The sequence below is a fragment of the Lissotriton helveticus genome, chromosome 4_2, assembly GCF_964261635.1.
Source record: "Lissotriton helveticus chromosome 4_2, aLisHel1.1, whole genome shotgun sequence".
Taxonomy (NCBI): Eukaryota; Metazoa; Chordata; class Amphibia; order Caudata; family Salamandridae; genus Lissotriton; species Lissotriton helveticus.
Window position 1 is genome coordinate 92,012,255 of NC_136064.1, and position 23,537 is coordinate 92,035,791.

Sequence of the window (23,537 nt, forward strand, 5' to 3'; positions counted from 1 at the left end):
CTAGACTTCAGCGTACGCAAAACGCAGCTGCCCGGCTCCTTATGAATCTCCCTTCCAGAGTCTCAGCCAGACCAGCGATCAAGGCCCTCCACTGGCTTCCAATACGACAAAGGGTAGAATTCAAGGCCCTGTGCACCGCACACAAACTTATCAACGGTCTCGGCCCTGCTATCCTGAGAGACCTGGTTACCCCCTACAAGGCCCCCAGATCCCTACGCTCGAACAATGAGCGTCTGGCCAACGTCCCCAGATACAGGAAGGCACGCACCGGCGGTAGACGCTTTTCTGTAAAAGCATCCTCAGGATGGAACTCACTTCCTCGCCCCCTGAGGCAGGAACCCAGCCATCTCCTTTTCCGGAAAAAATTGAAAACGCTGCTGTTCCCAAAATAAAGTCCCCTCTCCCCTCTGGCCTCCACAAATGCTACAGCGCGGGGATGCCTCCGGGTCACCAGGCGCTCTATAAATCGCTAAATAAATAAATAAATAAATTGACAGCAATCTTACCACATTGCCAAAATCATTCACGGCATCACATCCTCCGCCCAGCAAAGTTTGTCAGCCTCCTCCAAAACAAACAATTAACTGTCCCCAGCATAGAGCTAACCAGCAACAGCTCTCACGCATCCCAACACAGACATCACTCCCCTACAGCCCTCATGTCCAGGACCGACATGGTGGTTCTCCTACATGCTCTTCCCTATACGGTGTATCCCCGGCATCCTCTCCACCATCTGGGAGAAAGTACCAACCCTGTTGTGGTGCATTTATCCCCTGGGCACCATTCTCCTGCCCACAGGCTTCCACCTGCCACCCCCGCTGTTGGACCTGCTGGTCCCATCCATGGCCGACACCTGCAGAGAGGGCCTGCATCTGGCTATGGTGGCCAGTGGGAGCAGGACTTCTTCCAACAGCAGACAGATGTGAGGCAGGACATTCGTGCCATAGGGGCTACCCTGTCAGACATGTCTGAGTCCCTACAGGACATGGCCCAATTCCCTCAGGTGGTGGACAAACTGAGCCATGTTTTGGATAGGAGGGATAGAACTTGGCAAGCCATGTCCAGGAATATGAGAGACATGATATCCATCCAAAGGGAAGAGAATGCAAGACACCATGCCTTGGCCATGAAGATGATGGAGTGTGTGCTGAAAGTGTTCCAAAGTCTCCCTTCACAGTCAACGCAGGGAGGGGAGTCATCACATCTCCCTGCAGGACAGCACATCCACACACCTGTACCACCAACTGCACAGGACCACAGCAAAGGTACACAAACACACTGGCACCCTGAACAGGCACTCCCACCACATGCACAACTACCACCAACCCCATGTACAGGCACTCTCACCACCTGCACAACCACCATCAACCCCTGTAGAGGCACTCCCACCACCTGCACAACCACCACCAACCCCTGTACAGGCACTCCCACCACCTGCACAACCAGCCCTTGTACCTGCACAAACACCAACTGAACATACACCATCTGCCCCTGCACATGTAGATCACCCTGTAAAGGCACATGGACAACACCCACCTACACGTAGGCGACAAGCCAGACCTTATCCCTCATATCGATCCTCACCTCCGAAATTGCGATGTCGCAAGCACGATCACCATTGACATCCCAAAAACAAATTGACCACTGTGAATATGTGTAAAGAAAAAGTAAAGATCTTCCAAAGTAAGATTCTGTTGTGCATCATGTCCTGTATAACGAAGTAGGTGGCCTAGAGATGTGAGGAGGTATGTGAGTGTGTGTGACACAGTTACAAGTGTAACCCATCATTGCAACAAGCCATAACATGCATAGCAGATGACTCAACAAATACGGGTAATTTTCTGTACCAGACATTCACAATGAAGTCAAACAAGTTAAAGTAAGTAGGATTCTTCAAAGAGAATTATGTATGATTAGAAGAACAACCGTCCGTTTGGAAGGGAGAAAGGAAAACAAATGATGATTTTAATGCAGATTGAGAAGGGAACTTGGATTTGGGTGGGGCAACAAAAATGTATCACGTCAGGGAGCGTCAGGGAAACCAGTCTATTTACAGGAGGAAAAGAAAATATTTGTCCACAAAGATGATTCAGTCAAAAAAGTCAAGTGTCCTTCTGGTCATCCTCTACTACCACAATGTCCAGATCCTCTGAGTCCGATGCAGGCACGCGGCTGGTCGATGAAGGAACAGGCACCACACGGGGTCGGGACACATGAGGAGTACGGGGGAAAACAGTGTGGACCAACGGACAGGGGGAGACATTGACGGGGGTATGGGAAGGAAGTTGGGAAACAACAGACGACATGGCAGTTGCCAGGGAATTGCTGCTGGTAGTGAAGGTGGCCAGAGCTCGGACAATCTCCTCTCGCATCATGCGTATCTCTAGACACAACTGCTGCATGATGCGAGAGGACATCTCTGTTTGACCCTCACAGATCCACATTAAGTCCTCTGGGACAGCCGCAGGAAGAACAACACAGGGAGGGGCCTGGGTGGGACAGGAGGGCTGTGGTGCCTCAGGTCCGGAGCCAATGTTGTGGTCGAGCTGGCAGCTACGATGAGGGGTACTGGTTGCAGGGGATGCCGCTGGGGTCCCTGATGGAATGGGGGCCTCTAGAGGATCCTCACTGGTAGAAAGAGGTTGTAGCCGCCGGCGCACTAACGTTCTCCCGCTCCGAACCTGGTCCTGCTCTTTTGCCATTTGGCCAGTTGAGCCCGCTGAAATGTAAGCAAAATCATGATGTAGTGGTGGTATACTTCAGGACGAGACACATATATAGATGAGCCACGGTCTGACTAGCTTTTCCTCTGATTACACTATACAGTTGTCAGTGTTTATCAGCTTACATTATGTGTATGTTCACTGTCCTGTCCTGAATTGAGTCTGACATGGACATCTTACGTGACTATTTGTGGCTTACACAACTGTATTGGCCAACCCTCAACTTTGGCATTCTTGTGATCTGTGTGTCCTGTCACTGCTACATGTGCAGGTTCCAAAACAAGGCCACCGAAGGAGATCAGAGAGAGTCCAGATGTAATTGAAATTGGCCAGTGATATGGAGTCGCAGCTCTTTTACGTCTGGATAAATGTAATCTGCTGTGTAGCATTGTATAGGATAAGAGAAATGCTGAATGTGGGTCACACATCCACACAGGGTCTGGGCTATTTGTTTTGCTACATTGTGAGTCCAGCCTTTTGATGTCCCCTCACAAAATCTGACAATCCAGTGCCACATATTGGCTTTGGTGACTGATGAAGTAGTGCAGTACACCGGTGACCAGTGGTGAGTCGTTGTGACAGCTACCTGTACAAGTGAAATGGCATACAAGGCACTGAGGGTAAGACGTGTGTCAGGGGACACACTTTGCAAATTGTGAGGCAAAGATCTCAAAGTCTGTCTTTACTCCTTGGCACATGATGATCTGTCTCAATTAGAACCCAAACTCAACAAATGCAATGCAAGTCACAACATCCAATACCGTTTAGCCTGCCATACACACACTGGACAGTGTCTGTACCATTTTGTCAGTAAAGTGTCAAAACTGTTGCAAGGTACTAGAGCTGCTGAATCTGTCTTACTTCAGCAGAGTGGTATTTAGTCTACAGGTCTCATAACAGAACCAATCAATCAATCAATCAAGGCATTTGTATAGCGCGCTACTCACCCGGAGGGTCTCAAGGCGCTTGGGGGGGGTCCGCTACTGCTCGAACAGCCAGGTCTTGAGTTGCTTCCTGAAGGAGAGGTGGTCTTGGATCAGGCGGAGGTGGATGGGGAGGGAGTTCCACGTCTTGGCCGCCAGGTAGGAGAAGGATCTTCCTCCCGTTTTGGCTCTTCGGATGCGGGGGACGGCGGCGTGGCTGGTTGATCGTAGCTGGCGGGTTGGAGTGTAGAAGGTCAGGCGGTTGTTGAGGTATCTAGGGCCTTGGTTGTGTAGAGATTTGTGTGCGTGGGTGAGGAGTCGGAACGTGATTCTCTTGCTGACGGGGAGCCAGTGCAGGTCTCTCAGGTGTCCGGAGATGTGGCTGTGTCGGGGGATGTCCAGGATGAGTCGTGCTGAGGCGTTCTGAATGCGCTGGAGTCTTTTCTGAAGTATGGCTGTGGTTCCGGCGTAGAGGAAGTTCCCGTAGTCCAGTCGGCTGGTGACAAGCGCCTGGGTGACCGTCTTCCTGGTTTCGGTGGGGATCCACCGGAAGATCTTCCGTAGCACGCGTAGGATGTTGAAGCAAGACGAGGAGACGGCGTTGACTTGTCTGGTCATCGAGAGGGAGGAGTCCAGAATGAAGCCCAGGTTGCGTGCGTGGTCCGTTGGTTTGGGTGCGCTGCCCAGGGCAGGGGGCCACCAGGAGTCGTCCCAGGCGGAGGGTGATGATCCCAGGATGAGGACTTCCGACTTATCTGAGTTCAGTTTCAGGCGGCTGTTCATCATCCACTCGGCTACGTCTTTCATCCCTTCGTGTAGGTTGGTTCTGGCGGTTGCTGGGTCGTTGGTGAGTGAGAGGATCAGCTGGGTGTCGTCGGCGTAGGAGATGATGTTGAGGTTGTGTTGGCGTGCGATGGCCGCGAGGGGGCTCATGTAGATGTTGAACAGCGTGGGGCTGAGCGATGATCCTTGTGGTACGCCGCAGATGACTTCAGTGGCCTCTGATCTGAACGGGGGGAGGCGGACTCTCTGGGTTCTTCCGGCGAGGAAGGAGATGATCCACTCCAGTGCCTTCTCCTGAATTCCGATGTTGCTGAGGTGCTGCACTAGGGTGCGGTGGCAGACCGTGTCGAACGCCGTGGAGAGGTCCAGGAGGATGAGTGCCGCTGTTTCCCCGTTGTCAAGCAGGGCTCGGATGTCGTCTGTGGCTGCGATGAGGGCGGTCTCGGTGCTGTGGTTGGCTCTGAAACCGGACTGCGAGTGATCGAGGGATCCATTCGTCTCGAGGAAGGCGGCCAGCTGTCTGTTGAACCTTCGACTGTTAATATTTACCGATCTGAATCTGACTTTTAGCTGAATTTTAACTGCTTACATTATTTTAGCGAATTGAAAGAAAAACTATTTTGTAATTTTTGAGGTTTTTTTTCATGTATGGATTGAACGCATTTACATTGTAATGGTTTTAAGAAATCAAACAATAATGTATTAATAATAAATATTGCAATAAACATTGCATGTTAAAAAGAAAGTTAATACACAAGAGCTATGCTAGATTTTGCTACTAAATAGGCAGCCACAAGTGCAGTTACCTTGCAGACACAGGGTCATGATTTGAATGGTGCAGAAGCACTGGGCCCAAATGTTGTCAGAACTCCTCCAAATACATAATATTGCTGTACTTTACTACTATGAAGCTGAACTCGGACAAGGCGGAGGGCCTCATCTTCGGCTCCAACCCTTCAACCTGGGATGACTCCTGGTGACTGACGGCACTGGGGGAAGCCCCGACACCCACACACAACCTAGGAATCATCCTCGGCTCAACGCTTTCAATGACCAAGAAATCAACACCGTCTCCTCCTCCTGCTTCAACACCCTCCGCATGCTCCGCAAGATCTACAGATGGATCCCGACAGATACAAGAAAGACAGACACCCAGGACCTTATCCGCAGCAGACTCGACTACGGAAACGCGCTCTACGCTGGAGCCCCGACCAAGCTCATCAAACGACTACAACGCATCCCGGCACGACTGATCCTCGAAGTACCATGCCACAGCCACATCACCCCCACCTGAGAAAACCTGTACTGGCTCCCTGTCAATAAGAGGATATTCTTCAAGCTCCTCACCCACACACACAAGGCACTCCACAAGACCGGCCCAGCCTACCTCAGACGGCTCTCCTTCTACATCCCCAACCGCCAGCTACGCTCCGCCGGCCTCCCACTCGCCACCGTCCCGCCGTCCGAAGAACAACCACCGGTGGGAGATCCTTCTCCCACCTCGCCGCCAAGACATGGAACACCCTCCCACTGAGCCTACGATAGCCCCAAGACCTACTGACCTTCAGGAGGATACTCAAGACCTGGCTGTTCGATCAGAAGCGTTCCCCCCCAAATGCCTTGGGACCCTTGCTGGTATGTAGAGCGCTTTAGAAATAATTGATTGATTGATTGATACAGGCAGTGAAAATTGCAGTTACCTTGCAGTTAAAAGGAGCTTGATTTAAATGGTACAGCAGGTGCAATGGCACCGGGGCCAAAAGTTGCCAGAACTCCTCTAAAAACCTAATATTGCTTTATTTTCCTACTAAACAGGCAGTCACAAATGCAGTTATCTTGCAGGCACTAGGGGCATTATTTGAATGGGGCAGCAAATGCAGTGGCACCGGGGCCAAAAGTTGTCAGTACTCCCCTAAACACCAAATAATGCTATATTTTACTACTAAACAGGCTGTTGTAAATGCAGTTATCTTGCAAGCACGGGGTCATTCATTATTTGACTGGTGCAACAGGTGCAGTGACACGGGCCCAGTCAGAACTCCTCTAAACACATAATATTGCTATTAAATCAATACATTCTATTATTTCCATCTTTCATTTTTCTGTGACACAGAGCACCCATTGTACGTAGAGCCAGAGAGCCGAGTCACGTGTTTCCTGTGGCTGTGAGTCGCGGAGTGCAGTGGGCGGAGTGCGAGCTTGGCGCTTGGAGCTCGGAGCACAGAGGAGAGCGCGGCGTTCGTGCGGAGATGAGAGCTGCGTTATTGTGGAAATAGCGGAACAACCTGCTCACCCCGACTTTGACTCGGCAGCTTGATTTTGATTCGGTGCGGCACTGCCGCACCGCTACACCGCAGAGGCTCCTCCAGGCGAGAGGAGCAAGGGAAGTAAGGTGAGCCACCCCTCCGTACTGCCTCGCCCCTCCGCACTGCCTTGCCTTCGCACACAGCAGCAATCCCCTCCACCAGCGCTGCCCGCCCACCCCTGACCGCAGAGAAACGTGAACAAATGCGGAGGGGGAGTGGGTGATTAACGAGCAGCGAGGCAGGCTGTCTCAAGGAATACCAACAACAGCTTTGCCCCCGCTCTAATCAATCAATCACTCCAATTAATCACTCCAAACATTCCGCATTAATCTTTCCACTACTGCCAGGTCGGATACTTTCAGATGGAGATAATTGGTGATTATTGAGGTATTTCTTGAACGAGCTCCCACTGCAGTTACCACCGGACAACTGTCTCAAACGAACGGCAGTCGCTTGCTTTCCTGTGCCTGCCTTTTTACGCCTTCCTACACTGGACAGGATACTGGACAAGAACGGTATATATTGTAACTGTCATGATCCGCCAGGCAGGGTGTTTGAAGACTCGTATTCCGTGATTCCACGACATCGGCATAACAACAAACTACAACTCCCATCATGCCGAGGGGTCGTCACGCAAGGCACGCACAGGACGTGCGCAACGAGTCATCAAAAGAGCCTCGAGGAAGAAGCGGTTGCCGATAATTCTGGATGTATCCTGGAGACCGTTTGGTGAGAGTCAGAAGAGGCGGTAAGAAGGCGGACTCTTTCCACGTCTGGTTTATTTTGCCGGCATTACATCACGAAGTCGGAGTTCACGCAGGGACGTGTTACTCTAGTTTCACTTTGGTTTTCCCCTCGGCGGAAGGGAAACAACAGGGCTGGGTGTGAGAGCAATACCCGGCTTCTCTGTGTTGTGACTTTTGGCGTGCTCAGCGCAAGGGCGCTAACTATTGATTCTTTTCGGGTTTTGTCCTCTCGGCTGAGGGGAAGGAACACCTGGACACCTTTGTTTATCGAGTGAGGGGCTGCCCTCGCCAGAACCTTGCAGCAAATTTGATAAACGAGGGGATTACTGAAGAGTCTCTCAGAGCGTGGGAGAAAGCAAACGTACAAGTACAAGACATTATTTACCCCTTTGGTGACCAAACTTTACAACCACGGACGTGGGTGTTTACCTGTTTCTGGTGTGATCTTTAACACCAGGTGTTATGCAAATATCCCTTTCCATTTCTGTTGTCCTTTACATTTGATATTGCTTTCCGTTCTACTTCACTTGTTTCTTATGTTTTGCCTATGTAGGAGACTCCAAGCGGGGTATAATCAGAAGGAATTAACTCCCCCATTGAGGATTGTATATTGTGCACGTTAGGTAGGTGTAGCCGGTATACCAGTATAAGAACAGCCCCTTCGAGTTAGGGACTTTTCCTGAAAACGTGTTTGTGTTTTGTCATCCTTGTAGCTGGGTGGAGTGCCTGGTACCTCATCCTTGAGAGTCTACTACAGAATCAGTCACGTCTTTTACTTTACAGGTACGAGCGGGAGGTTGCGGTCCCTACCTGTGTGGTAAAGAGAGTGAGAGAGAAGTAGGAGGGCTAGAAGTACCTGAGTGGGTGGGTTTTACCTAAACCAGTTGTTCTTTGTCGTTTCAGGTCTCCCTCCCTGCTATCCCCTTCCTTTCCCTCCCCGGTTGGACACCCTTAGTAGTCTGTGCATTCCCCTTCAGACTCTGAGGCAGTTCAGATGGGGAGGTTATAGGTCTAGCAACACAGCCCCGAAGAAGTCAGAAAGCAGAGCATGACAGTAACTCACATTTCCAAAGCTCAGACGCCGAACCAAAGATTAGGCGACTGCTAGACATCTATTGTGCAGAGTATTTATGCGGACAAGGAACGCAGGCCTTATACAATCCCAGCCCAACTATCGTCCTCATAAGTCCGCACAACGCCAAAAAGCCAGGATGCTATACACTGTCGGTAAAGATAACACAAAACATGACACGACCCTACAGGAAAGGATCCCACAAGATCGGAAACAATTGGGAGAAGAAAGGATAAACTCCTCCCCAACTTCTGGGTCAGCTCCTAGGACGCAGGCCATAAATACAAACACAAGCACAAAGGGGGACACCGGTATAACAGAAAGTCTGTGTAACCACGACAACATGGATAACAGAGACTGTAACAAAAACACAAATAACAGTATCAGTACTTGCAGTAGCAACAGCCCCAAAGGCAATAACGACATCAGGAAATACTTTCTACAATACCTAAAACAAGGTAATTCTGCTGCCTATGGAAAATCAATTGATACATCTCCTGATGCCTCCAGGCTGGATATTCATCGCTCTAATGTTAACAACCCATTAGGTAATGTCAAAATTGGTATTTCGAGCCAAAACCTTTCATCGGTTGTTCCTCTTTCACCAAAAGTTTTGATCGTGAAGGGCAAGAAAAAACAAGCTGAAGAACATCTAATTGATTACAATCCGACCAGAGCTAATGATTTAGGAACCAATATACTGGCGCCTATAAATTTGTCTAACGACCCCCCAGAATCACAATCTATTATTGCTCCAGAGGGAAGTAAAACAAATAAGGAATCCTACACCCTAACAGAAAACATCGTGAACTTCAAGGTCATTTGCACACCTCTGAAATCTCAGTCGGGCTTCCTGACTGCCCTGCGTGTACTCATTAAATTGGGGGACAATGCCGATGACGTGGTACCCCCACGAAATAAAAATTTTGTTTCAGACGAACAGTTGCCACTCTGGGAATCTAGCTTGGTCCCACAAAGAATAGAAAACCATCTTGCATTAATTAACGAGGCCTTGATATCAATGGGAAATGCCGTATTAATGCACGCGGACAAACTAGACATTCAAATAAATATTCTTCAATCTGTAGCAAGCCTGATTTCTGGAGTGGATTCAAAACTGGAACATTTAAACTCCCTAATACGCAGAGCGCAGGCAGACACAGAGGTAATGATGAAATCTAACGACTGCGGGTGCTCCCCGATACTGCAGTCTTTGGAAAAACTCCCGGAAATAATGAGCACATTAGTCATGGACCTCAAGCATGAGGCAAATAGAAGGAAGAGTAACGCAACACGCTCCTCCCCTCAAAATCCAATGCAGAGACCAAGTGCAAAGACCATACTCAGCGGGACAAAAGCTACGCACCCACCCTCAAGGCCAGTTGGAGATCCAATAAACAAAACAATAACGAGTGACACAGCCTACTTTGGACTCAAACCAATATTCAAAGGCCACCCAGGACAGCCTAGTGAGAATCCAGGAAACTCCCAGAAATAACATCAATGAACCATGTAGGAAGGTGGATACCTGACTATGGTTACCCCAGATTTTTTGCCTTGTGTTTAGCTGGTTTTCGATGACTTAGTTGGCCTGGGACCCTGCTAATCAGGGCCCCAGGCTATCTGCTCTCTCTATAAAATGGAGTCCATGTACCCTAGGTATATACCTAATTGGATATTGGGTCACCTTATGAGTCCCTGTAGAGTGTACTATAGGTACCCAGGGAATAGGTGCATCCAAGGCCTACCAGGGGCTGCAGCATATCTTTGGCCCCCCTGGCTGGCCATCCAAACTGACACAACTGGCTGATCACTCAGCTGGGGCAAGGTTGTGTAATCACCCCTTGCTTAGATATAGTATACCTATATCTAAACCTATATCTGGACACATATATACCTATAAGTCACTCCTATGGCAGGCCTTAAAAATCCTGGAGGCAGAGTGCTTGGTTTTATGTGAGATGGTGCTCTAGCACGAGCTGAGCCTGTCTGCAGCTTTCGGAACCATGTCCTTATAGCTGTTCTGGGATATTGCCATACCATATACTCTTAAGTGCATTATAATGCTCGCGGTTATTGCTAACTTTGGTTTGGCTTTATCAAAACATGTCATGTAAGGTGTCATACACTTTGGAATACTACACCCTTGTCGGTTCTGGCGACGGGGGTAGCATTCCGCCCTTATAGAGGGCTAAGACATGTGGGTAACAGTAAATGCGGTTAAAACTAACCAGGGCCTCAGCATCAAAAAATGGATGCTGCTGCCACAGACACAAGTCTGGCCTCCTGTGGCTGACCGAAACTTGGCAGGGGAGGCTTGGACAAAAGGTTTCCGGTCACAGGGAGGTGTTACACCACCCCAAACAGGAGATAGTGGATTGAGGCAGGCAGGGCGAGTGAAACTAGACACTGCCTGGGGCACACAAGGTGTCCCATGCATAGCCCAATTCAAACCGGTGCTGGGGCATTCCAGCCCCAGCTCTGGCGTGAAACTGGACAAAGGGAAAGGGGTGTAACCACCCCCTTCCCGGGTCCCCCCCATAGGAGGGACCTAGCAGGATATCCAGCCCCTTGATTTGGAATAAAGGTAGGAGCTGTGCCCATTGAAGGCAGATAATCCTGACTGAAACTTTGATACAGAACTCTGGACCCTTCGACATCCTACTCGACGTGGAAGACTGAAGAATCTCCCTTGTGGTCAAGGAGTGACCACCCTGTGCAAACAGGCACCATCCAGCGTGCAACGGTTTGCTTTGTTGCAGCTCCATCCGGATCTCGAGCGACAGAGATGGACAAGAAACGGATTCCCAGACATCCAACAGCCCGATCCACAGCCACAGCAAAGCTGAGACCCGTGGAGGTGACGTGAGACGTGGGACCGGCCATCTTGAAAAGACTGCCAAGTGCTGACCGTGCTGCTCCCGAGGCACCCTCGAAGCTGTGCATTGGGGTTTGAGAAGCCCCAGCCCCGAGCAGTTTGTGCACCGAAGATCACCCCTCCACACTCACCGAGTGCTGCGTGGGGCCCTTTTGCATTTTCCTGCTCGACGCGTCTGTCCGGTCACTTGCCCGTTGGCTAGTGGTCACTACGACAACGAATCTTTGAAACTACTCTGCTAGTCTGGTTTCTCCAGACAGGCCCTCGCTCCCCTGAAAAGGAGCAACCTCTCTGACCTTGCTGGTCCGAGTAAGAAGCGATCTTCAGATCCTGCGTGGGTTGCATTTGCCAAAGCCTGTTGACTCCGATCTGGAAGCCGACACCGCCGACAGCGAGAGCCTTCGTGGGACAGCTCGTGACCCACTCCTGGACATCCTCGGTGCCCCAGAGTCCACGTGGCAGTGGAGACAAGCTTCTCGACAACCACCTGATTGTGCCCAACATTGCCTGGTTCCTTCCTGGTTCCATCCTGGTCACTGGCTAGTGACCCAGACTCTGTCCCCTCTGCATTCAGGTACTCTACATCGTCGATCCACCCTTGGATCCAACCGGACTCTTCTCTCCTGGCCCCCTGCAACATCTTTATCTCTGGGCTCCATAGATCTCCACGACGAAACCCGACACACTTTGGCACCTATGCACCCGCTTCCTGTAGGTGAGGTAACGATTGACCGCCGGTGCTCCTGTAGTGGTTTACACCTCTAGTGTCCTAGTTTTAAGTGGCTAAGTTCTAGTCCAGTCGGAAGACTTCTAAAACAGTAACTTTGTAACTTTTACGCACCATTGACTTTGCATTGGTGCATGCGTGTGCTTTTAGCGCTGCACCCGAATCCAGCGGGCTACGCCCGTCCTAACTACAGTTAGTCCAGTGTAGTCCCAGCGATTCCCAAGGCCCTAGGCCTTACCATTGTTCGTAAAGCGGTTCTTATACCACTTATTTAATATATGGTTTAAGTGGCCACCGGGCCTATCCATAATTGTGCAACTTTTGTATGTTTAACTGTGCTTTTGTTTAAACGTTTGTGCCTCTGCACTCATAAAGAATACAGAGGATTATTCTAGTAATAAATACATATATATTTATAATATATAACTTGTGTGGTGTCCTTTCATTTGATATTACAGGATTGCATATGGTAAAACAGCTGGCTTCACATGCCCTCTTGAGTTAAGCCTAAGACTGCTTAGGTCTATGCTACCCCTAGGATAGCTAGTCTATAAGGTTGACTTACAACCACCACCATAAGGGTTGTTTGGACTGATACAAGGTGCTCACTAGAATAGTGAACATCATACATCAGGCCAACTTCTCACATTGGTGTGCAGCGGTTGGGATTCAAGCTTGCTGTTGTTTTACCATTGTAATATTTATATCATTTGAAAGATCACATTAAGTACCATAGGTACATATAAACAAAGCTTACATACTTAGGTTCTACTGAACTTAGTAGTTGTAGACTAAAGGGCTTAGCACACCCTGACTACAACTCACTAGCAAGGTTCTAGTAGAAAACACATAGTGTAGGTAAGTGCACCACTTACACCTCACTAGAGTCATGTCTGGCACAGGTGAGCAACCCAGTTCTCTACCTGTGGCAGGTGACCTTACCAAGGCACCTTCCAGCTATGACAAACTCAGCTTCAGAGACTTGAGTGCCTTGTGCACTACAAGGGGGCTGAAAAAGTGTCACAACCCTACTATCCCAATCCTGATAGGAGTCCTAGAAAGGGATGATCTTGAGAAGGCTAGAGCAGGTCCCTCAGGTAATCCAGGAGAAGGAGGGAACCCCCCAGATGATGAGAACATCACCCCAGATGAGGAAGAGGAGGAAGAAGAGGGAGATGGTCATGAGTCAGATATTATGGGGAACATCCAGGTCCAGGTTAGAAGGCTTAGCCAAGCTAACTTGAGCCTACATGGGAATTGAGAGGGTAACCACCTCCCCAGACTCAATAGCAGAATACTCCCTGGCAATAGAAGAGATAGATCCCTTTCCAGGGAATCTAACCTTTCTAATGCCTCAAGGGCTTCTCAAAGGGGAATGACTTCCCCTCAGAGAAAAGAGCATAAGGCAAGGATGAGAGCTGTCAAACTCCAGATAGGGAGGGAGGAGGTAGCCCTGGCCCAAGCTAAACTTGCTTTAGCAAGGGAACAAAAATTGAGTGAATTAGATTTCACTGGTGGCAGCAATATTCCTAGAGAGAAAAACAGGTCCTATGACAATAGAAACCTGACAAAGATTGTGCCCCCCTATAAGGAAGCGGATGACATCCACAAATGGATGACTGCTCTGGAGAGGGCCTGCATGGTACAGCGGGTTCCCCAAGATCAGTGGGCAGCAATATTATGGTACTCCTTTTCTGAGAAAGGGAGAGATAAGCTCCTCACTGTTAGACCTGAGGATGCTAAAAACGACACTGTCCTGAAGAGTGCTCTTATTGATGGGTTTGGCTTAACCACTGAGCAATACAGGTTGTTGTTCAGAGATACCCAAAAAGCTCAGACTCAGGACTGGACTGATTTTGTAGATTGTGCTACTAAGGCTCTGGAAGGTTGGTTACTTGGCAGCAAAGTACATGACTATACAGGATTGTATAATTTGATTATGAGGGAGCAGCTCCTTAGTAATTGTCAAAACCAGCTTATGCACCAGCACTGATGGACTCAGATCTGGCCTCTCCACAAGAATTGGGTAAGAGGGCAGACAAATGGGTCAGAACCAGGATTAGGCCTAAGAATCAGGGTGGTGACCATAAGAAGGATACTCCCAAGGCTCAAGAGAAAGGTGGAGATAAATCAAAAGAAACGTCTCCCACAGGGCCCCAAAACTCCAAGGTTGGGGGTGGGTCCCAAAACACTTCCTCTAACCCAAAGAAACCTTATTGCCATGCCTGTAAGCAGACTGGCCCTGGAAAACTGATAGCTGTTGTACAAAGAATAGCAATAAAGAAAATATTCCTCCAAGTAAAGCTCCAACACCTCCTGTTACTATTAGTAGTAATCCCCCAGGTGGTGGGAGCACCCCCAAGAATTTGGCTGGGTTTACTTTTGGAACTCATGTGGACTCTGGCCTAACCAGGTCCCCAACTACAGCTACTCTTGTCTGTGAAAATGGCATGGGGTTTGCCAACTTCACTGCTTGCCCAAACACTTTGAGCAAGTACAGACAGGAGCCCCTCATCAATGGTCAGAAAATTGAGGCCTATAGAGACACAGAGGCTAGTATCACTATGGCGACTGAGAATCTAGTCCCTTCAAGGCAACTTTTACCTGGTGCCACATACTAGGTGACTAATATTGATGGAGTGCAGACAAATCATCCCATGGCAGTAGTAAATCTCAGCTGGGGAGGTGTCACTGGCCCCAAGAGAGTGGCAGTGTCAACAAAGTTGCCTGTAGATGGTCTACTGGGAAATGATTTGGAAATCTCAGCCTGGGCTGAGGTAGAACAAGAAACCCATTCTAAAATGGTAAATCTCTATGGAAAGGTTAGTGGGGCGGTGATGGCCACAGCCCCAGTCCAAGATGTGCTTCCTGAACAGGTTAGGAGGGCTGTGCCAGTCTCAGCCCAATCTCAGACAGATTCCTTCCCTGAAAAGGTTAGCAGGGCTGTGATGGTAACAGCCCATACCCAAACTGAGTCCCTTCCTGAAAAGGTTGGTGGGGTTGTGATGGTCACAGCCCAAACTCAAACAGATTCATGTGTTGTGAAGCCTGAAACTATGGATCACTCCACGCAAACAGAGAGCATTGAGGAGGAAGAGAAATCTCCCTCCCACCAGACTTTAGGAAAGGATCAGCCTCCTCAGGGAACTGATCTTACCCCTTGTGAAGAAACTGCCCCAGAGGTAGTCAGGCCTAGCCTGGCAGAGCCCCTGATGTCAGTGGACACTTCCAAGGTGGGACCCAGTCTGGAGCAGGTAACCTGCCTCTCTCTACCCTGCCTCAGTCAGCCCAGGGCTACAGAGGTCAAAGAGGTCAGTGAACCCCAAAGGGCCCCCTGTCAAATAAAACACCCCTATCGGCAGATTAGGGGCACCAAAGCTAGCAGCCCTAGCAAGGTGAAAACTTTAAAAACTCCTGAGGGATCTCCCTTGACCTAGTTAGGAACCTCCCCCAGATGGACACTGTTGGGCACAGCCAAACCTGGGACCCCAAGGCCCCAAACCTGACCTGTCCCTCCAGTAAGCCAACAAACGGGACCCAGCCTCCAGCTGTAGGCAGCCAGAGGTTGACCCTGAGAACACAGTGCAACTCAGTCATGGAAAGAAAGGCATCCATGGTGGATAGTGATTGGAGGAAGTTGAGCCCTACATTAGTGGAGCCTCACTTCAGTACTCGATCTCAACACCAGCCTTTTACTTTACCAAAATACACTACAGGTAGTAATTCTCTATGGTGGAGACCCTCTGATACCCCTAGGGTGAGGGATTGTTTAGTGGACCATGAGACAGGGGGTAACCATGCCAGTGCTGGTACTTCCTTATATGGCAACTTAGGCAATATAGGCTTACCTGGTCAAGGATAGCCTTATCTCCTTTCGTTTGGGGGGGTTGGGAGGTGTTATGTGGGAAGGTGGATACCTGACTATGGTTACCCCAGATTTTTTGCCTTGTGTTTAGCTGGTTTTCGACTTAGTTGGCCTGGGACCCTGCTAATCAGGGCCCCAGGCTATCTGCTCTCTCTATAAAATGGACTCCATGTACCCTAGGTACATATCTAATTGGATACTGGGTCACCTTATGAGCCCCTGTACAGTGTACTATAGGTACCCAGGGCATAGGTGCATCCAAGGCCTACCAGGGGCTGCAGCATATCTTTTGCCACCCCTGGCTGGCCATTCAAACTGACACAACTGGCTGATCACTCAGCTGGGGCAAGGTCGTGTAATCACCCCTTGCTTAGATATAGTATACCTATATCTAAACCTAAATCTGGACACATATATACCTATAAGTCACTCCTATGGCAGGCCTTAACAATCCTGGAGGCAGAGTGCTTGGTTTTATGTGAGATGGTGCTCTAGCATGAGCTGAGCCTGTCTGCAGCTTTCGGAACCATGTCCTTATAGCTGTTCTGGGATATTGCCATACCATATACTCTTAAGTGCATTATAATCCTTGCGGTTATTGCTAACTTTGGTTTGGCTTTATCAAAACATGTCGTGTAAGGTGTCATACGCTTTGGAATACTACCCCCTCGTCAGTTCTGGCGACGGGGGTAGCATTCCACCCTTCTAGAGGGCTAAGAGATGTGGGTAACTGTAAATGTGGTTAAAACTAACCAGGGCCTCAGCATCACAAAATGGATGCTGCTGCCACAGACACAAGTCTGGCCTCCTGCTGCTGACCGAAACTTGGCAGGGGAGGCTTGGACAAAAGGTTTCCGGTCACAGGGAGGTGTTACACCACCCCAAACAGGAGATAGTGGATTGAGGCAGGCAGGGCGAGTGAAACTAGACACTGCCTGGGGCACACAAGGTGTCCCATGCATAGTGCAGTTCAAACCAGTGCTGGGGCATTCCAGCCCCAGCTCTGGCGCGAAACTGGACAAAGGGAAAGGGGTGTAACCACCCCCTTCCCGGGTCCCACCCATAGGAGGGACCTAGCAGGATATCCAGCTCCTTGATTTGGAATAAAGGTAGGAGCTGTGCCCATTGAAGGCAGATAATCCTGACTGAAACTTTGATACAGAACTCTGGACCCTTCGACATCCCACTCGACGTGGAAGACTGAGAGAATCTCCCTTGTGGTCAAGGAGTGACCACCCTGTACAAACAGGCACCATCTAGCGCCCAACGGTTTGCTTTGTTGCAGCTCCATCCGGAGCTCGAGCGACAGAGATCGACAAGAACCGGATTCCCAGACATCCAACAGCCCGATCCACAGCCACGTAGTAGTAGTTTGGTCTGCCCTGTTCCCATGATGCACTGGGCCAGGGACAGACTAATTTGCATATAGCCAGGTTCTGAGCTGGGATGGGGCAGTGAGCTAAATAACGGTGATGGATCAAGCCCTGATCTTTGGACTGGGTAAGAGTGGTCTGCTTAATTCAGACACTCTGTCCATCACCACCACCTTTTCTACCCCCTTTTCTGAACCGATCCACAGCCACAGCAAAGCTGAGACCCGTGGAGGCGACGTGAGACGTGGGACCGGCCATCTTGAAAAGACTGCAAAGTGCTGACCGTGCAGCTCCCGAGGCACCCTCAAAGCTGTGCATTGGGGTTTGAGAAGCCCCAGCCCCGAGCAGCTTGTGCACCGAAGATCACCCCTCCACACTCACCGAGTGCTGCGTGGGGCCCTTTTGCATTTTCCTGCTTGACGCGTCTGTCTGGTCAGTTGCCCGTTGGCTAGTGGTCACTACTACGACGAATCTTTGAAACTACTCTGCTAGTCTGGTTGCTCCAGACTGGCCCTCTCTCCCCTGAAAAGGAGCAACCTCTCTGACCTTGCTGGTCCGAGTAATAAGTGATCTTCAGATCCTGCGTGGCTTGTATTTGCCAAGGCCTGTTGACTCCGATCCGGAAGCCGACACCGCCGACAGCGAGAGCCTTCGTGGGACAGCTCGTGATCCACTCCTGGACATCCTCGGTGCCCCAGAGTCCACCTGGCAGCGGAGAAAAGCTTCTCGACAACCACCTGATTGCGCCCGCCATTGCCTGGTTCCTTCCTGGTTCCATCCTGGTCACTGGCTAGGGACCCAGACTCTGTCCCTCTGCTTTCAGGTACTCTAGATCGTCGATCCACCCTTGGATCCAACCGGACTCCTCTCTCCTGGCCGACTTCAGCATCTTCATCTCCTGGCTCCATAGATCTCCACGAAGAAACCCGACACACTTTGGCACCTATGCACACGCTTCCTGTGGGTGAGGTAACGATTGAACGCCGGTGCTCCTGTAGTGGTTTACACCTCTAGTGTCCTAGTTTTAAGTGGCTAAGGCCTAGTTCAGTCGGAAGACTTCTAAAACAGTAACTTTGTAACTTTTAGGCACCATTGACTTTGCATTGGTGCATGCGTGTGCTTTTAGCGCTGCACCCGAATCCCGCGGGCTACTCCCGTCCTAACTACAGTTAGTCCAGGGTAGTCCCAGCGATTCCCAAGGCCCTAGGCCTTACCATTGTTCGTAAAGCGGGTCTTATACCACTTATTTAATATATGGTTTGAGTGGCCACCAGGCCTATCCATAATTGTGCAACTTGTGTATGTTTAACTGTGCTTTTGTTTAAACGATTGTGCTTCTATACTCATAAAGAGTACAGAGGATTATTCTAGTAATAAATACATATATTTTTATAATATATAACTTGTGTGGTGTCCTTTCATTTGATATTACAGGATTGCATATGGTAAAACAGCTGGCTTCACATGCCCTCTTGAGTTAAGCCTAAGACTGCTTAGGTCTATGCTACCCCTAGGATAGCTAGTCTATAAGGTTGACTTACAACCACCACCATAAGGGTTGTTTGGACTGATACAAGGTGCTCACTAGAATAGTGAACATCATACATCAGGCCAACTTCTCACAAACCAAAATGCCCATTGAGCCCCAACTTTCTAGTTCCAAACCCAAACCTACATTCGATATCACAACCCCATCAAATAACTAAAAATGGTTCTGGAAAACTGGACGGTTTAAATCCATCTCCCTCAGTGCGACAATCCTTATCAAGGAAAAATAGGAAAAAACTGAAAAAGTTAAATAAAATAAAAAAAGACAAAAGCTATGTGTGAGAAGTTGGCCTGATGTATGATGTCTCCAATTCTGGGGGCACCTTATATCAGTCCAAACAATCCCTTATGGTGGTGGTTGTAAGTCAACCTTAAAGACAAGCTATCCTAGGGGTAGCATGGACTAAGCAGCCTAAAGGCTTAGCTCAAGAGGACATGTGAAGCCAGCTATTTTACCATACGCAATCCTGTAATATCAAATGAAAGAACACCACACAAGTTATATATTATAAAAATATATGTATTTATTCTCAGAATTATCCCCTTTACTCTTTATGAGTATAGAAGCACAAGCGTTTAACCTTTTCCATGCTAATGACAAGGTGAACTCGTCATGAAGCCCACTGGAGCTGTGCTCATGACAAGGTCAACTCGTCATGTATAATGGGAAACATAAATCTCCAGCACAGGAGGGGAAAAGCCCTTAGCAGCCAAGGTGTTAAACAAAAGCACAGTATAACATATGAAAGTTGCACAATTATGGATGAGGCCGGTGGCCACTCAAACCATATATCAAAAAAGTGGTATAAGTATCACTATTCGATCAGTGGTAAGGCCTAGGGCCTTGGGAATCGCTGGGACTACACTGGACTAGTTACCGATTCGGAAAATATACCGAGTCGGTAAATGTTCCGAATCGGTAAAATTACCGAATCGGAAAATAAGAAATGGAAAAAACAACACCAATGAGATGTAGGTGACCCATAAATTACCGAATTTCACGAAAATTCAGTATTTATGAATCGGTATTTACCATGGATTGAAAGCAGGTGGTAATCAGGTGCAGCCTATAAAAAAGGGCCCCAAAATGCAACACTGGACCAGAATGGCGGCGTTCTACGTCATAGCAAGACAGCTAAGGCTACAGGCAGCAGGTGAGAGGGAACGGAGAAGGGAGGAGCAGGTCTACAGGCAGAGGATTACACTCTTCCAATTGACAGAGCCAGAGATACTGCAAAGATACAGACTGCACCCCCAAACCATCATGGACCTGGTCAGGGACCTGCACCTACTCCTGGACCACCCAAAACCAAGGGCCCACGCCATCCCACCCCATGTGCAGGTGCTCTGTAGCATACACCTGCTTGCATCTGGGAGTTACCAGAGTGTTGTTGCTGTGGTAGGGGGGTGTCCCAGAGCTGTCTGTCGCGTTTATTCAGAAAGTTCCTGGATGCCATGATGCAAAGAATGGAGCATTACATCCACTTCCCAGACACTGATGCGGACTAGCTCAGGACCAAGACTGACTTTTACCTCATGGCAAATTTCCCACACGTGATTGGCTGCATTGATGGGACCCACATCCCAATATGCCCCCCAGCTGCCACTGAGCACATATACAGGAACAGGAAGTCATCACACACAATTAATGTACAAGTAATCTGTGATGCCAAGTACACGATCACAGATATAGTTGCCAGGTACCCAGGAAGCACCCACGACTCATATATATTCCAAAACAGTGGGATCTACACCCGCCTGACAGCGGGTGAATTCGGGGAAGGATACCTGCTAGGTAAATTACTGTGTGACACTCCCTTGATAGATGATGCAGACGTATGTCAATGTGTGCCTGTGAGTAATGTATTTTTTTCTCTCACATTAGGGGATAGTGGATATGCACTCCGTTCCTTTGTCCTGACACCCTACCTCAACCCCACAACCCCCAGCCAGAGACGATACAATGTGGCACATAAATCCACCCGGAACATCGTGGAGCGCACCTTTGGGCTCCTGAAGAGCCGGTTCCGCTGCCTGCACAAAAGTGGTGGGGCACGGCAGTACTCTAACAACAAGAAACCTGTAAGTCGAAAAGTACAGAGAAAGATAACGCTGGCATTGGAAAAAATTGCACAGAGAGAGTGAAATTAAACTGGCATATCAACAGAAAGCTGTTAAAGTCCTATCAGACCACCCAGATGGCGGAGCCTCATCACGTAGGACTCCTAGACCTTGGTTTGTGTGCAAGTGCCCAGACGTATTTTGGCATTGCATCACCCAGCCATGGTCTAGTCACCAAAGTTGTTCAAGCGGATGGTGTGTCTGACATGTGCAGTGCAAAAAATCAAGTGGTGTGTATAAAATGGCTGAACAGGCAAACAAATAAACTTTAATGGCGTTCGCCTGAACGTCAGGTTAAAAATTAGTGAGGTGACAGTGTGACAAAATCACTGTCTAACTTGCTTGGTAAAGATCAAAAATTAGGGCCAACATGTTTCTGCCATAGCGTGAAAGTCCACTGGCATTCTTCAGGGCCAAGCTGGAATGCTACTGCAAGTAAACTACTAATTGTGTTATAAATTAAATGTGTGGAAGGAAAAAAATTTTTTATAAACCAAAATCCAATCAAATTGGTCATACAAGACCATCCTACCGCATCTTCTTATGTAGTCCACAAGATGCAGTTGGTCTTCCCTGCAAACAATATACAAGAGAAGAAACCATGTAGATACTATACACAAGTACTGTATGAACAAAACATAGATATTACTATCGCTCTAATCAGCACTTAGAAGATAAGCGCTGCTACTGTGCCGAAACCAATGCCAGCTCACTCAACACTGAAATACGTCCATCACCATTTAGCGATGGCCCCATAGGGGGTGCGCAACCTGGCGTCACCAACAGATAATCTGTGTATCCTTTAACAAAAGTATGAACACTTACCCATCAATTTATGGGAGTTCAGCCTCACCTCACCCGGCAACTGCTCGGAATGATAAGGCCCCGCTCTAAACACGTAAATAGAGACAGTTCCAGGTTAGATATCTGCCCCTAAGATGTTCATTCTACATCATTGTTAAAACCCAGTCATTTTCTCTTTTATCTGAAAAAGGTCCCCCACCCAGGCAGAACCGGTGGACGCATAGGGCGATTAACACATCACACCCTTAGAGACATCTATTCAATTATGATGTAAATCAATATGAATGCTAAACCATAGTGTTATGCTGACCTAAAGCCACCATTTTATGCATGTAGTCAGTCCATAGTGTTTGGTAATAGTCTTAATCAAGGGTGCTGTTGACAAACATGCTAGTAAAAACGAGCTCACTAGTTGACAAACATAGGACAGAGAACTGCCTTGCTACCTATCTGCCCTTGAATTCCCAATTCGACTGTGCATAAGCAGCCAGCAAACCACCAGTGGTCTGCACCCTCAACCATAACTCGGCTGAAGCCCCTGCTCCTACCTTACCTGTCCGTCGGTACCTTGCGGCGAGAACTCGAGCCGAAGGGGAGGCACCGACGGACAGATCAAGCACGCTTTTGTACTCCCATCGATTACCCAATTACGAGTCTGAATCGACTCAGCTGTGCTCAGGCCTAGTCCACAGCGCATGCGCTGCTCGAGCACACTTTACCTCGCGCCTGCGCAGTGCTGTCAATAAGCCCTCTGCACTCACACTACCGACAGGCCACTGAACGCGACGCATGCGTTTTCATTGGACACGGCCGCAGCTTAGCGTCGCATTACCAAGGTGCAACCGCGCATGCCCGGTCACACAGACGCTGCCACCCACGCGTCCGCATCAGGCGTCTTAGAATCACACTTAGTAGTGCGCGTGCGCACAAGCCGGAACGCGCATTATTGCCGTTCGTGATCACAAATGAACGAACTCTGGCAATAAGCCAAAATATTTACATGATAGCGAAGACCAGCAGTAAACTATGTCGTTCAGGGTCACGCCTACATACACATGTATTTGCTTAATGCAATTTGATTCATGCAATTGGGAGTACAGTACCTGTCCCAATAGTGAAATCCAGTGTCTATAAATACTATCCCAGCACCACTATCAGTGTCAATACAGTCCGCACCCTCCAACATGGTGTTATATGATGGAGGATATGACCCAGTAAGTGGCAAATGGAACTAATGTGCCCACCCATACTAGGGACTCAGCAAATATAGGGGAAATACCTCCCTATCAAAGGCAACAAACCCCCTTCACAAAGATCATCATGTCATGGAGTGGAGTACAATAGCTGAATATTACATCTCGGAGTGATGTCTGACCCAAGTGGTGGAGGGAGTCAACAGTACTCACCAGTAACATGCTGTAAGATCATTGCAACCTGTGCAATGTTGCACAACCTCGCAACTAAGAAGGGCACAGAGGTGGAATTGGAGAACTATGAAGACCATGACGATGAGCAGGCACTACCAGCAGCCAACACAGTAGGAGTACCTACACCCACAGACAGAAGACAGAGACGGGCAGAGATCACACACAACTACTTTTGAGTAAGTTTAGAGACAAAGCACGTGTTGAACTGCAATGTACGTAGTTTATTTGGCACTACGTTAAA